Here is a 15,369-nt window from a genome sequence, read left to right as displayed (position 1 = left end):
GAGGAAAATGACATTACTGCAACGTCCAGGACCCTGGGGTGCTGCATAGAATCTTGCATTTCCCCCTGTTAAGTACCATTCTATTAATCACTGCCCATTGTGCAGATCCTTCTGAATCCTTTCTCGGTCTTCTCTAGTGTTGGCTATTCCTCCACAGCACTGCATCACTACTGAACATGTACATAAAGTGCAACACAGATTCATTTAATCTAAAAGCCTAGATCCTTAGAACAGGAACAGAAAAGACATTTATATGACATTTCATAACTTTCCCCTAATTTTTATGAAAAATGTATAGCACATACTGCACTGAACTACTGTACCCAATTTATTATATATTTTGGGAGTCGGTCCATTTTAAACCAACTCCACCAAAATGGACACCGATTCTGACTCCACAGCTCTGATTTCTTCATACACACTGAATAAGGTACAACCCTGCCTCCTCCACAGTGATATTTTCCACTGGTCTCTATACGTTCTCTGCAGTCTGCATGGACATGTGAATGCTGCATCCAATCACTGGCTGTTACAGTGATATCTTGGACAAATTCATCTGGGTCAAGCATGGAAGTTGCAGTACAGGAGCGCTTGAGGATCAATGAGGTTAGTATTACTGTATTTTTTTACAACATTTTAAGACTTTTAAAAAAATCAAGTCACTGTCCAACCTTTTGCATTTTTTTCTGCACCTTACTGCCTGTGGGAGCGCCGCTGATTCACGCTGCAAATTAAGGTCCACAGCCACAATAGGCACCCTATACCCTCAGAATCGAATCTCTGGGATTATTAGCCCCTGGATACTACAGGGACATCTTCTCTTTATTCTTGAGTTCTGCTCTTATACTACACCTGGATTAAGCGACCTATGAGTAAGACCCGGGAGGGGGCGAAACGTTAATCTGTGTCACATATTTTACCAGTGTATATATGTTATCTGATTTACTTTGTGTATATTGAATAAATTGTTCATTTCTGAAAGATATTCCACAAAGGGTGTGCGGTGAATCTTAGTCTATTGATATTGGACCTTTTGGTCCATTACACCAGCAACCCGCATTATTACAGAGTGCAGGCCAATTTTTTTGTATATGACTTACTGCCTAGTAAGCAGCTCCCCAAGGTAGTGCAGGAGTAGGGAGCCAGCTGTCAGACATAGCCAGTTTTTCCATATGGCGGAGACGTTTTATTACCATCTCTGCCTTTCTGACTGCTGTATTCACAGTACTGAACAGTATAGGAAGCATTAACAGCATTAACAGTGCTTCCTCCTCCAGACTCGGCAGCCATGTATCACCAGATCAGCTCTGTGGGAGGCTGGATTTGCACTGCAACTCAGGCTTATCTACCAGCCCCAGATACAGGGAAAATCAGATATGTTACAAAAAAATAGATTTTGAAATTACCCTCAAAGGACTCGTATGACTTTATGGGATGGCAAAAAATGCTGGCAGTTCAAATTGCTCCTACTAACACCACCGTCACATTTTTACCACACGTCAGTGGCTCAGTCAAGGCTTCCGTGTGATACCCTGAAAAATGGGAATCAGACGGATTTAATGACTGAACCATTGACTCAATGAAGAAGACAGTTACTATGTGCACTGTCCGACCTTATTTTCATCAGTGTCCGTCTTTTTCTGGCAGGCACAAGAATGTGTTCAACTGCGTTTTTGTGCCCACCTCAAAAAGAAGGACACTTCCAAAAATGAGATTAAGGGCTTGTTTCCATTTGCGAGAAACACGTCCGTGTCTCGCATGTGAAAACCAAGCTGTGGCACCGGCACTCCAGAGCGGAGCGTGCGGCCGCATAGGAACATATGGAGCTGCACGCTCCGCTCCAAAGTGCCGGCGCCACAGCTTGGTTTCCACATGCGAGATACGGGCGTGTTTCTCGCAAATGGAAACAAGCCCTAAACAGAATTTACTGATATGTTCAAAAAGTGTGTACTTCAAGTGGAAACCACTACACTTTTTGCGGGAGTTTTTAGAGGAGATTTTCTATTCCTAAAACAGGTTTAGGAGTATATGCACACAATGTCTTTTTCAGATGGTTTCCACCTAGAATCTGCCTTAAAATGCGTCGCTAAACCACTGCAAGAAAATGAACATAATGCATAGCAATGTAAAAATGACCACTTCAGGGTTCAGAAACCGTGCAGAGGTGATAAGATGTAGCATGCTCATTCTCACAATGCAGAGGTCGATGGCAGAGCTGCCCCCAAAACAACGGCTTTTTCCTGAAGCAGCTTTGCCTACGAAAACCTTGGCGGAGCACCTGCACTGTAGAAATTGTGTGCACATTCCTTAAGACGTTTTGAAGAGTTTCTTTTGGCTTGTTTTGGTTTTTTTTTCTTCTCTACCCACTGTATTTTTTTTCACCCTCTTGCTTTGACAAGGCCTAGCTTCGAACGAGTTCTATCAGGATCCGCTTCAAAGAAATGACATGGGATTTTTTTTTTTTTCGGGCGTTTTTCAAAACCTCTACTGGAAAATAAAAACAATCAACAAATTTCTTATATGAACAGCAACATAGATTTCCCATGCTCCTGAATAACAAGAGTTTTGTAAGTGTGTTTGAATAGGAAATCCGCTAAAAAAATGTTAAAAATAAGTCAGTGAGTCAGAGGAGTGTCCCATTAGTCTAGGCCTTTTTATATATATACATATATATATTAGATGGTGGCCCGATTCTAACGCATCGGGTATTCTAGAATATGTATGCGTAGTGTATAGCACAGCCCACGTAGTATATTGCACAGCCACGCAGTACATTGCGCAGCCCACGCAGTACATTGCGCAGCCCACGCAGTACATTGCGCAGCCAACGCAGTACATTGCACAGCCAACGCAGTACATTGCGCAGCCAGCGCAGTATATTGCGCAGCCCACGCAGTACATTGCGCAGCCCACGCAGTACATTGCGCAGCCCACGTAGTACATTGTGCAGCCCATGCAGTACATTTCGCAGCTCACGTAGTACATTGCGCAGCCCACGCACTACATTGCGCAGCCCACATAGTACATTGCGCCTCCCAAGTAGTACATTGCGCAGCCCACGTAGTACATTGCGCAGCCCACGCAGTACATTGCGCAGCCCACGTTGTACATTGCGCAGCCCACGTTGTACATTGCGCAGTCCACGTAGTATATTGCGCAGCCCACATTGTATATTGCACAGCCCACGTAGTATATTGCGCAGCCCACGTTGTATATTGCGCAGCTCACGTAGTATATTGCGCAGCTCACGTAGTATATTGTGCAGCCCACTTTGTATATTGCGCAGCTCATGTTGTATATTGCGCAGCCCACATTGTATATTGCGCAGCCCACGTTATATATTGCGCAGCCCACGTTTTATATTGCGCAGCCCACGTATATAGCAATGTGGGCATGATATCCCTGTTAAAAAAAAAAGAATTAAAATAAAAAATAGTTATATACTCACCTTCCGTTGGTGCCTGGATCCAGGAAGCGGTTACCGACGCTTGGGATCCACCGAAGCTCCGCCGAGCCGCTCGCGCTGGCCGCCATCTTACGTTCCCAGGATCCATTGCGAAATTACCCAGATGTCTTAGCGGTCTCGCTAGACCACTAAGTCTTCTGGGTAATTTCGCAATGCATCGCCGGGAACGGAAGATGGCGGCCGCGGGCTACGGAGGGTGAGTATAGCAGGTTTTTTTAATTATTTTTAACATTACATTTTTTTACTATTGATGCCGCATAGGCAGCATCAATAGATAAAAATTGGGGACACACAGGGATAATAGCAGCGGTTACGGAGTGCGTTACCCGCGACATAACGCGGTCCGTTACCGCTGGCATTAACCCTGTGTGAGCGGTGACCGGAGGGGAGTATGCGGGCGCCGGGCACTGAGTGCGGGGAGTAAGGAGCGGCCATTTTCTTCTGGACTGTGCGCGTCGCTGATTGGTCGTGGCAGTGGTCGTGGACGTTTTGCCACGACCAATCAGCGACTTGGATTCCATGACAGACAGAGGCCGCGACCAATGAATATCCGTGACAGACAAAGACAGACAGACGGAAGTGACCCTTAGACAATTATATAGTAGATATACTAGATGGTGGCCCGATTCTAACGCATCGGGTATTCTAGAATATGTATGTATATAGCAGCCACATAGTATATAGCACAGGCCACGTAGTATATAGGAGCCATGCAGTATATAGCAGACAAATACTACATGGCCTGTGCTATATACCACAGGCGACGTAGTATATCACACAGGCCACGCAGTATATAACACAGGGCACGTAGTATATAGCACAGCCTACGCAGTATATAACATTGCCCGTGCTGTATATAGCACAGCCCCCGCAGTATATCACACAGCCCACGTAGTATATAACACTGCCCATGTAGTATATAGCACAGCCCCCGCAGTATATCACACAGCCCCCGCAGTATATCACACAGCCCACGTAGTATATAACAATGCCCAGGCAGTATATCACACTGCCCATGTAGTATATAGCACAGCCCCCGCAGTATATCACACAGCCCACGCAGTATATCACACTGCCCATGTAGTATATAGCACAGCCCCCGCAGTATATCACACAGCCCCTGCTGTATATCACACAGCCCAAGTAGTATATAACACTGCCCATGTAGTATATAGCACAGCCCCCGCGGTATATCACACAGCCCCCGCAGTATATCACACAGCCCACGTAGTATATAACACTGCCCAGGCAGTATATCACACTGCCCATGTAGTATATAGCACAGCCTCCGCAGTATATCACACAGCCCACGCAGTATATCACATTGCCCATGTAGTATATAGCACAGCCCCCGCAGTATATAACAGCCCACGTAGTATATAGCACAGCCCCCGCAGTATATAACACAGCCCATGTAGTATATAGCAGTGTGGGCACCTTATCCCTGTTAAAAAAAAATAATTAAAATAAAAAATAGTGATATACTCACCCGCTGGGATCCACCGAAGCTCTGGCGATGCGCACGCGGCTACCACCATCTTCCGTTCCCAGGATGCATTGCGAAATTACCCAGAAGACTTAGCGGTCTCGCGATGCAATTTCGCAATGCATCTTTGGGAACGGAAGATGGTGGCAGGCGCGAGTGCAACGTCGGACGACGGAGGATGAGAATAGCAGGTTTTTGTTTTTTTTTATTATTATTTTTAACATTAGATCTTTTTAATATTGCTGCATAGGCAGCAGCAATAGTAAAAAGTTGGGGACACACAGGATTAATAGCAGCGGTAACGGAGTGCGTTACCCGCGGCATAACGCGGTCCGTTACCGCTGGCATTAACCCTGTGTGAGCGGTGACTGGAGGGGATTATGCGGGCGCTGGGCACTGACTGCAGGGGAGTAGGGAGGGACTAATCGGACTGTGCCCGTCGCTGATTGGTCGCGGCAGCCATGACAGGCAGCTGGCGAGACCAATCAGCGACGCAGGATTTCCGTGACGGAAGTTGCAGACAGAAAGATGGAAGTACCCCTTACACAATTATATATAGATATATATATAGATATATATATATATATATATAGATATATATATATATATATATATATATATTTTATTTTTTTTGTGCAATGTTTATGGTGGATGAATGTAGAAAAAGGAAAACTCTCTTCATACGACATCACTTTCTAGAACAAGAGTAGTGAAGGGATAGAGTCATAGATTCTCACCTGATCCATTTGTGCTGGGAGGTGAACATCCAACACTGAATATGGTGGGTGGATGTCTGTCCCCTGTAGGACGCATACCTCCCTAGCTTATGACCTTGTAAGTCGCCACAAACACCATGTGTATTTGGCCTTAATGATACTTGACAATTAGAGACCTAATATTTCTCTTATACACTTGGAGGAAGTAACTGGTCTAATAAAGCTAAGGTCTATATCTGCTTATTTCCTATAGCATGTTGTGTTAATACGTGAGCAGGATGTCTTTACTTTGCATTTACGGCTTTCACATTCTTGTATGTAGGACAGGACATGAGAGCTCAGTGAGCAGATCCTGCAGCGCTCCCTGTACCAGGTGCAGGCCCAGTCAGTATGCAGGCTGCCTCCGCCCTCTAGTGGTCAACACTGAGCAAATCAGTGTATCATACCAAATGGCCATAACTTTACTAAAAATTACACTTTTTCTTAATAAATGGCGAAGTAAAATGTTATATTGATTTTCGGGGTCAGCTTTTAGAGTCTTTTTTAACCTTTACAATAGTGCTTGGTGATATTGAATTTGCAAGCTTTGACTCGTTCTCTATTACATAAGCGTAAAATGTTCATTGCTTTGTTGTTGGATCCAGTTGGATGAACACGTCGGTGGGCTGCGCTGCTGGAGAAAATCAATTCTTCAGAAATGATGATGAGGAAAAGGCTCTTTATTCACAACCTGTTTCAACACCATACCAGCATCTTTATCAAGCGGAAAAAAAAAACAATGACATTTGTTTTGGGTTTTTTTTCACTTGAAAAAGACGCCAGTACAGCGTTGAAACGCGATGTGAATAAAAATCCTTTTCCTCATCATCATTTATGAAGAATTGATTTACTCCAGCAGCGCAGCCCACCGACGTGTTGTTCATCCAACTGGATCCAGTATCTCCGGGAGGATTTATCTACTGGTCACTGGGCAGCAGCAGGTATTTATCTTCGTGCCAACATAGGAGTTGTGCCTGTCACAACTCCATCAGGTGAGCGAAACCCGCGCTCTCCTACTCTCCCTCCATAGGGTACCACCCTATTGTGCACTCTGTTTTACACATTGTTTTGGTGTAACACACGGTATTTTGGGTTATCATGTTGCAGGCAGGTAGCTCTTGCTTGCGCAGAGACATTATTGCCTGTTTGAACATTTTTCTTGTGTTTTCCATCATCTTTATTGCATCACTTGTCTCCTGCACATAATACAAGGTTGGTCCAACGCAGTGTGTTTTCTTATCATGGAAGAATGTTCATCTCTGAAGCAGAAAGTTTGGAGAGAATTAGTTTGTCATGTCGCTCTTTTATTGCTTGATAATTTTTATCTCATGATGTAGATACCGTTAGTCCATGAGCCGGGCCAGATATCGGTACCACCCGGAGTGACTAATTTTCTTTGGTATTTTTAGGTAGATGCATGTCTGTAGTTTATTTTTTGATATGATAGCCCTTACATATACGTAGCTTATTAACCCCTTCAGCCCTAGGCCTATTTGTACCCAAGTGCCTAAGCCAATCTGACCTGTGCCACTTCATGGGCTAATAACTTTGGAACGCTTTCACCTATCCAAGCCATTCTGAGACTGTTTTCTCGTGACATATTGTACTTCACGTCAGTGCTAAATGGGAGTCAATATATTTTACCTTTCTATATAAAAAAATGCTAAATATTCGGAAATTTTGGAAAAATCGGCAATTTTTTAACTTTGAAATTCTCTGCTTTTTACAAAAATACTGATACCCCCCATAATAGTTATTAATTTACACTCCCCACATGTTTACTTCATATTGGCATCATTTTGAAAATGAAACCTTATTGTTTTACGACGTAATAGGGCTTATAGTTTTATGCGCAATTTTTCACATTTACAGCAAAACCCACTTTTCAAAGGACCAAGTCACTTCTGAAGTCACTTTAAGGGGCTTACATAACAGAAACCACCCATAAATTACCCCATTTTGCAAACTACACCCCTCAAGCTGTTCAAAACTCATTTTTAAAAACTGTTAACCCTTTAGGTGTTCCACAGGAATTTTAGCAGAATGAAGGCGAAATTTCAAAATTTCATTTTTTTTCCAGATATTACATTGTAATCCAATTTTACCTGCAACCTAGCAAGGGTTAACGGCAAACCCAAACTTGGTTACCCTAATTCTGCAGTTTATAGAAACACCCCACATGTACTCGTAAACTAAAGTATGGGCACACAGCACAGCTCAACACGGAAGGAGCGCTATGTGGTTTTTGGGTGGCGGATTCACTGGAAGAAATCTAGGGGGCCATGTCACATTTGAAGGCTGCCTGAGGTACCCCCACAGTGGAAACCCCAAAAAGTGACCCTATTTTGGAAACTACACCCCCAAGGAATCTTTTAGGGGGTATAGTGACCACTTTGACCCAACCAGTGTTTCACAGTAGTTGGAAACACTTGGTTGAGAAAATGGAAAAAGTGCATTTTTTACATGAAGGTGTCATTTTAGGCTCATTTTTTTATTTTTAAGAGGTGTACCAGCAAAAAATGCACCCCACTATTTGTTCACCAATCTCTCCCGAACACAACAACACCCGATATGTTGTCGTACACTGCAGTATTGGGGAACGGCAGGCCTCGGAAGGGAAGGAGCGCCAAATGACTTTTGGAGTGCAAATTTTACTGGAAGAAATCTAGGGGGCTATGTCACATTTGAAGACACCCTGAGGTGCCCCAACACACGCACACACACTGACACATACACGTTCTGTGCTGAACAGGACTCTCCGGTCTTCTCTGCAGAGCTCCTATCTCCCTCTGTAGAGGCTGACACCTCCCAGGCTTGTGACTGATCACATGGCCGTGACATCACCACAGGTCCTGTAGTCCTGTACTGTGTGCTGCTGCTGGTAAGGAACTTGTGGAGAGAGGGGGAACAGTCACCTAGCACCAGCGCTCCCAGCTCTAAGAACGAGCGCCTCATGAAGGTGGGCCCCTGCCTCCTCCTTCCCTGCGCGGCGGCCTTTCCCCCCGGCGGCTGTATTCGGCGTATAAGACAACCGCCCTCTTGGAGCCATGTTTTTCATGGCTAAAAAGTCGTCTTATACGCCAGGAAATACGGTAAATAAAATTTTAATGTTTTTCTTTGTGTTTGCAGGTGTTTACTGACTATCTAACGGCATGATGGAAGTACCAGCAAGGAAGAAATCACGGATCGACTGTATCATACACTGCTCTAATGATGACAGCGATGATCTGGCGTCCCTTAAGGATTTGGACTCCTGGAAAACATTGCTTAGGGCTGCAGAGATCAGGCAGCATGAATCAGTCCTGGTAGCAGCTAAGGGCCTTGAAGAAGGAGAAATACCACACATACAATATCACCGTAAATGTCGTAGTATCTTTACAATGAAGAAGTCACTGGATTCTATCCTTGGCAAGGGTGTCAATGTCGAAACAGCAAGCAAAATCTCCATGAGGAAGCTACCGAGGGGTGCCCCCAGTGATAGCAGGGTGTATGCCAAAGTATGTATCTTCTGTGAGAAGTCAAGCAAGTACCTAAAAGGAAAACAAACAAGGGAGCCAATTGTCCAGTGTGTTGAGCTACGAGCAGATGAGACGATCCGCAGAGCAGCGATAAGGAAAGGCACACAGAGAATACTTGGTTTACTTAGCAGAGACCTTGTTGCTGCAGAGGGGCACTACCACAAGTCGTGCTACAAACTATTCACAAAAGATGATTCCCAAGTGGCCTGTAGGTCTAGTGCAGCTGAAAATCAGGTCGAAAGCGAGGAAGTACGCTACGAAGAGGCAGAGAAAGAGGCCCTTGAAGAACTCTTCTTGTATATAAGGACTAAATTGTTCCCAAACCCAGAAGTACTGCCTATGATAAACCTCACATCTAGGCTTGAGAGATTAATGATATCCCGTGGTATCATCCAACTGAAACCATCGACAAAGAAACATGTTCGACGAAAACTTGAAACAGAGATTGGGGAATCACTCCGCTTTCTCTCAGATGAGAAAGGTAAGCTTCTAGTCTATCCATGTAGCCTATCAATGGACGACCTTGTCCGGCAAGTACACAGCATGACAAAAGATCTGCAAGAAGCAAGAGCTGCTAACTCTGGAGATATCGTAACCAAAGCAGCAATGCAGCTAAGGAATGAGATCAAGAAGCAAGATGTGAGTCAGCCATGGCCTCCCAATACAGATCAGAATGTCGTTCCTGCATTAGTCACTCAATTCCTGCAAACCCTGCTTACAGGAGATTGTGAGTGCCAAACTACCTGTGAAAGAGCTCAACGTCTTGCCACATCCTTCGGCAGTGACTTGGTTTTTGCTGTTACCAATGGAAAGACAAAGCCACCAAAGCACGTACTGCTATCCTTTGCAGTTAAGTCTTTGACCGGCAATACAGAACTGATTCGAACTCTGAATCGTCTTGGCCACTGTGTGTCATATTCAATGGCTGAGGAGATCGATACAGCCCTTTGTATCCAGAAGTTGGAATGTTCAAAGGATGACATCCCAATGCCAGCAAGTATCTACCCAGGTGTGTTCACAACCCTGGCCTGGGATAACATTGACAGACTTGAGGAGACACTAAGTGGAGCAGGTACATCTCATAGAGTCAATGGCATTGCTGTTCAGTCCAATGTTGCATGCTCTGTGACAAAGAAAGTCCTGCCAGATGTAACCAAGTCGAAGAAAAGAAGCATAACTCTGACAGAATTAATGCTACCGATATACAATGTTGGGCAGCGGGGAGAGCCACCCAGGATTGAGACTTCGAATGTTAACACTACCAAGGAGGTCCAGGATTCAAAAACCAAAAACCATATCTGGCTTCTGGCTAGAATGTCAGACCATGAGGATCAGACCACCAGCAGTTGGACTGGGTTCAACATAAAAATCCGCAGCGACATTGTAGTGGCCCAGGACACTGTAAGCTACCTGCCCACTATCAATGCTCCTGCAACAGCCATGTCCACTGTGAATGAAGTCTTGGAGCAAACACATGCCATCATGCAGACCCTGAAGCTTAACAGAATTGTGTGTGTGTTTGATCAAGCACTCTATGCCAAAGCTGCCGAGGTTATCTGGAAACAGGAGAAGTTCAAGAACATTATAATTAGAATGGGTGTCTTCCACACAATCTGTAATCTCCTCTCTATCATAGGGAACAGATTTCAGGATGCAGGCCTTAGAGATCTGTGTGTTGAATCCGGTGTAATCGCTGAAGGATCAGTGTCTGGAGTGATGGACGGCCGGAGGTACAACAGAGCAGTGAGACTACACAAGCTGGTCTATGAAGCACTTATGAGGCTTGCATGGAAAAACTTCCTTCCATGGCTAGAAGAAAACCATGCAAGGGACCTTCACCATCTGGATGAAACACTGAAGAACATCACAAACTTTCGCATCAGTGTGTCGCAGGGATCCTTCGAAAAGCTCTTGGATAATGAATCTTGCACACTTACCCTGAAGCTCTTTCAAGTTTATCTTGAGACCCTCAGAAATGAACAACTCTCAGCATTCTGGATGTCATACTTGGACATGGTCGAGACCATGCTGGCCCTGGTTCGAGCTTCAAGAGAAGGCAACTGGATGCTTCACCTAGGAGCAATCCGACAGATGATACCATGGTGTTTTGCCTATGACAAGGTCAACTATGCCCGATACCTAACCTATTACTATGCCACAATGTCTCGGCTGCCCATAGAACACCCAGAGGTCCATGAATACTTCATGCAAGGTGGCTTTTCGGTCCAGATCGGTAGCAAGAATCCTTTTGGACGAATTCCTGTGGACCAGACCATTGAAGAGACAATCAACAAAGACACCCAGACACCAGGGGGCACAAAAGGCTTCAGCCTCAAAGTTGGAGCTGTTTCCAGGTTCTACCTGACATCAGAGTACCGCAGTATGTACTTGAGGCAGCTGAGGGCCCTGGTAGGCCAACAATATACTGACTTCAGCCATTCAGACCTACAGGTGTCTAGGATTAGAAGAGATGAAGCCGATGTCCAATCTTTCGTTCAACTGCTGGAGACAGGTTGGGTGAACCCCTTCAACAAAGAGCATAATGGTGAACTTATCAGTTTGTCAACAGCGACTGTAGCACCACCAGATGTAGCCAAAGACCTTCAAGGGGCATACAGTATAGGAGAGGATGCATATCAAACATTCAAGGATGAGCGTTTGGGTACCGATAAGCCAACTACATTGTTTCATGACAAGATGACGAAGAACAAACTTAAAACGTTCTCTAACATCCAAATGAAGACACGCAGACAAGGTCTTGGCAAGGAGGTAATTTTGAAGGCTGACAGAAACCTATTTGGCCAGATGATACTTGTAGCTGAGAACAGAAAGCTACAAATGAGTGATGTCTTGACTCATCCCCTGGGTCCATTGCCATGGGCACTTGCCAATGGTGATGGGTCTATCCGCAAGACCAACAAGGCTGCCCTCGCAAGGGAGTTGGAGAGGAATGCTCGTCCTGCAGAAGTGATCCCCGAGCCCTCTGCAACCATCATTGATGGGATGAGCCTGGTTCAGAAACTGAAGGGAAACAATGCAACATTTGGCCAGCTAGCAGGCACAGCAATGAGTCGCGCTATCCATGAGGGTGCTAAGAGCAAGCGCATTGATATTGTCTTTGACGTCTACAAGGAGACATCCATCAAAGATACAGAAAGAGTCAACAGATATGAAGGCACAGGGATCCATTTCAAGAACATTCAACATGGGCACAACATCCAGCAGTGGAAAAAGCTTCTAAGTAGTTCCTCCAACAAGGCAAGTCTCATAAAGTTTCTGGTAGAAGAATGGAAGGCGAAACACCACAGGGAGAAGCTTGAGGAGAAGGAGCTGTATGTCACATGTGAGCAGCTCTGCTTTAAGATCACCAAAGAACAGTGGGAAGAGGCTGCTGACCTTAAGTCAAATCAAGAAGAAGCAGACACACGCCTCCTTCTCCATGCTCTTCATGCAGCAGAATCTGGTTACAAGTCGGTCATCATCACTTCGGAGGATACTGATGTCATGGTCCTGTGTCTGGGCATGTGCCACAAAATCCCATCCCACCTGTTCCAGAAATGCGGTACACAGAACCGGACAAGATTCCTGGATATCACCACTCTGAGCCGAACATTGGGAGGCAGCGTATGTGATTCATTGATTGGTATGCATGCATTTACAGGCTGTGACACCGTCAGTGCATTCGCTGGCCGTGGGAAGATGACGACACTCAAGCAGTTGAAGATGAACAAGACATACCAGGATGCCTTTCAGGAAGTTGGTCGTTCATGGGAAGTGTCTACCGAACTTTTTGAGAAGTTACAGGAAATCACCTGCCACATGTACCTGCCAACTACCCAAACAACTGAGGTAAACAGGCTCCGTTATCAGCTGTTCTGTGCCAGACGTGGAGTGGTAGAGTCAAGTCAACTCCCTCCTTGCCAGGACTGCCTTTTCATGCATGCACTGCGTGCAAACTACCAGGCTGCGATCTGGAGGAGAAGTCTGCAGAGCCAGCCATGGGTTGCAAACCCAACAGACTGCGGTTGGATGATAGATAACGACGGAAAGCTTGTTGTCAAGTGGATGCAAGGGGCACCAGCACCAGAAGCTATTATACAGCTACTGTCCTGCAAGTGTGTGCGGTCATGTGAACTTCCTCAGTGTACTTGCCTCAGCAATGGCCTGAAGTGCACAGACATGTGCAGATTACAGACATGCCAGAACAAGGGTACTGAAGACGAGCCAGTAGAACAACAGTCAGATTCAGAGTCCGATGTTGAAGATATTATGGAGTAACATATATATATATATATATATATATATATATATATATATATATATATATATATATGCACATGACATGTTCAGTGTGTATTTACATAACTTGGATTAAATTTTGTTACAAATACTACATCTAGTCACTCCGGGTGGTACCGATATCGTCATATTTGGTTCTTGGCTCATGCTAAAATTCCTGTGGAACACCTAAAGGGTTAACAGTTTTTAAAAATGAGTTTTGAACAGCTTGAGGGGTGTAGTTTGCAAAATGGGGTAATTTATGGGTGGTTTCTGTTATGTAAGCCCCTTAAAGTGACTTCAGAAGTGACTTGGTCCTTTGAAAAGTGGGTTTTGCTGTAAATGTGAAAAATTGCGCATAAAACTATAAGCCCTATTACGTCGTAAAACAATAAGGTTTCATTTTCAAAATGATGCCAATATGAAGTAAACATGTGGGGAGTGTAAATTAATAACTATTATGGGGGGTATCAGTATTTTTGTAAAAAGCAGAGAATTTCAAAGTTAAAAAATTGCCGATTTTTCCAAAATTTCCGAATATTTAGCATTTTTTTATATAGAAAGGTAAAATATATTGACTCCCATTTAGCACTGACGTGAAGTACAATATGTCACGAGAAAACAATCTCAGAATGGCTTGGATAGGTGAAAGCGTTCCAAAGTTATTAGCCCATGAAGTGGCACAGGTCAGATTGGCTTAGGCACTTGGGTACAAATAGGCCTAGGGCTGAAGGGGTTAATAAGCTACGTATATGTAAGGGCTATCATATCAAAAAATAAACTACAGACATGCATCTACCTAAAAATACCAAAGAGAATTAGTCACTCCGCTTGGTACCGATATCGTCAAATTTGGTTCTTGGCTCATGGACTACGTATAGTGTAATGAGAATCGATGGATTACGGAAAAGCCTACACCCTTCCCTATATATTTGTTTTTTTATATTATTTATTTGTAATTTATTGCTTGTGCTGTGGCTATTATGTATCATGCATTGTGTGATACTGCCTAAGGGCTGTCCCACACGTCCAGATAATTCCGGTACCGGAATAAATCGGTACCGGAGTTATCCGTGTCCGTGTGCCTGGGAACTCACGGAGGCCATACCTGCGGCACACGTGTGCCGCCCGTATGGCGAGTGGGTACCACACGGAGCGTGTGGTACCCACTCTGCATGGTGCTGAAGCTGCGATTCATATCATCCCTGCAGCAACGTTTGCTGCAGGGAAAATATGAAGAATAGTGTTTAAAATAAAGATCCATGTGTCCGCCGCCCCCCCACCCCCTGTGCGCCCCCCCCGCTGGTCAGAAAATACTCACCCGGATCCCCCGTCGGCAGTCGCTCCTTCCTGGTCTGGCCGCGGCTTACTGTATGCGGTCACGTGGGCCCGATCATTTACACTCATGAATAGGCGGCTCCGCCCCTATTGGAGGTGGAGCCACATATTCATGAGTGTAATCGGCCGCATACAGTAGGAGGCGCGGCCAGACCAGGAAGGAGCGACTGCCGACGGGGGACCCGGATAAGTATTTTCTGACCAGCGGGGGGGGCGCACAGGGGGTGGGAGGGCGGCGGACACATGGATCTTTAGTTTAAACACTATCATTCATATTTTCTCTGTAGCAAACGGTGCTACAGGGAACATATGAATCGCGGCTTCAGCACCATGTGGGGGGGACAGCGCTTACTGTAGCGCTGTCTCCGGCACGCCACACGGACCCCAGACGGAGAATGTCCGTGTGAGGTGCGTGTTTTACACGGACCCATTGACTCTATTGGGTCCGTGTAATCCGTGCGCTCCCACGAACACTGACATGTCTCCGTGTTTGGCACACGGAGACACGGTCCGCACACGGTCCGCACA

General features: G+C 45.2%; 1 long non-coding RNA gene across 1 annotated transcript in view; it reads left to right on the top strand.

The window, feature by feature from the left end:
• Positions 1 to 15,369, top strand: part of LOC143805432 (uncharacterized) — a 332,861-nt gene that overhangs the window by 150,834 nt on the left and 166,658 nt on the right. The gene's annotated exons all lie outside the window — the stretch shown is intronic.

The sequence above is a fragment of the Ranitomeya variabilis genome, chromosome 2 (genome assembly GCF_051348905.1).
Source record: "Ranitomeya variabilis isolate aRanVar5 chromosome 2, aRanVar5.hap1, whole genome shotgun sequence".
NCBI lineage: Eukaryota > Metazoa > Chordata > Amphibia > Anura > Dendrobatidae > Ranitomeya > Ranitomeya variabilis.
This window is presented reverse-complemented; position numbering and strand designations above follow the sequence as displayed.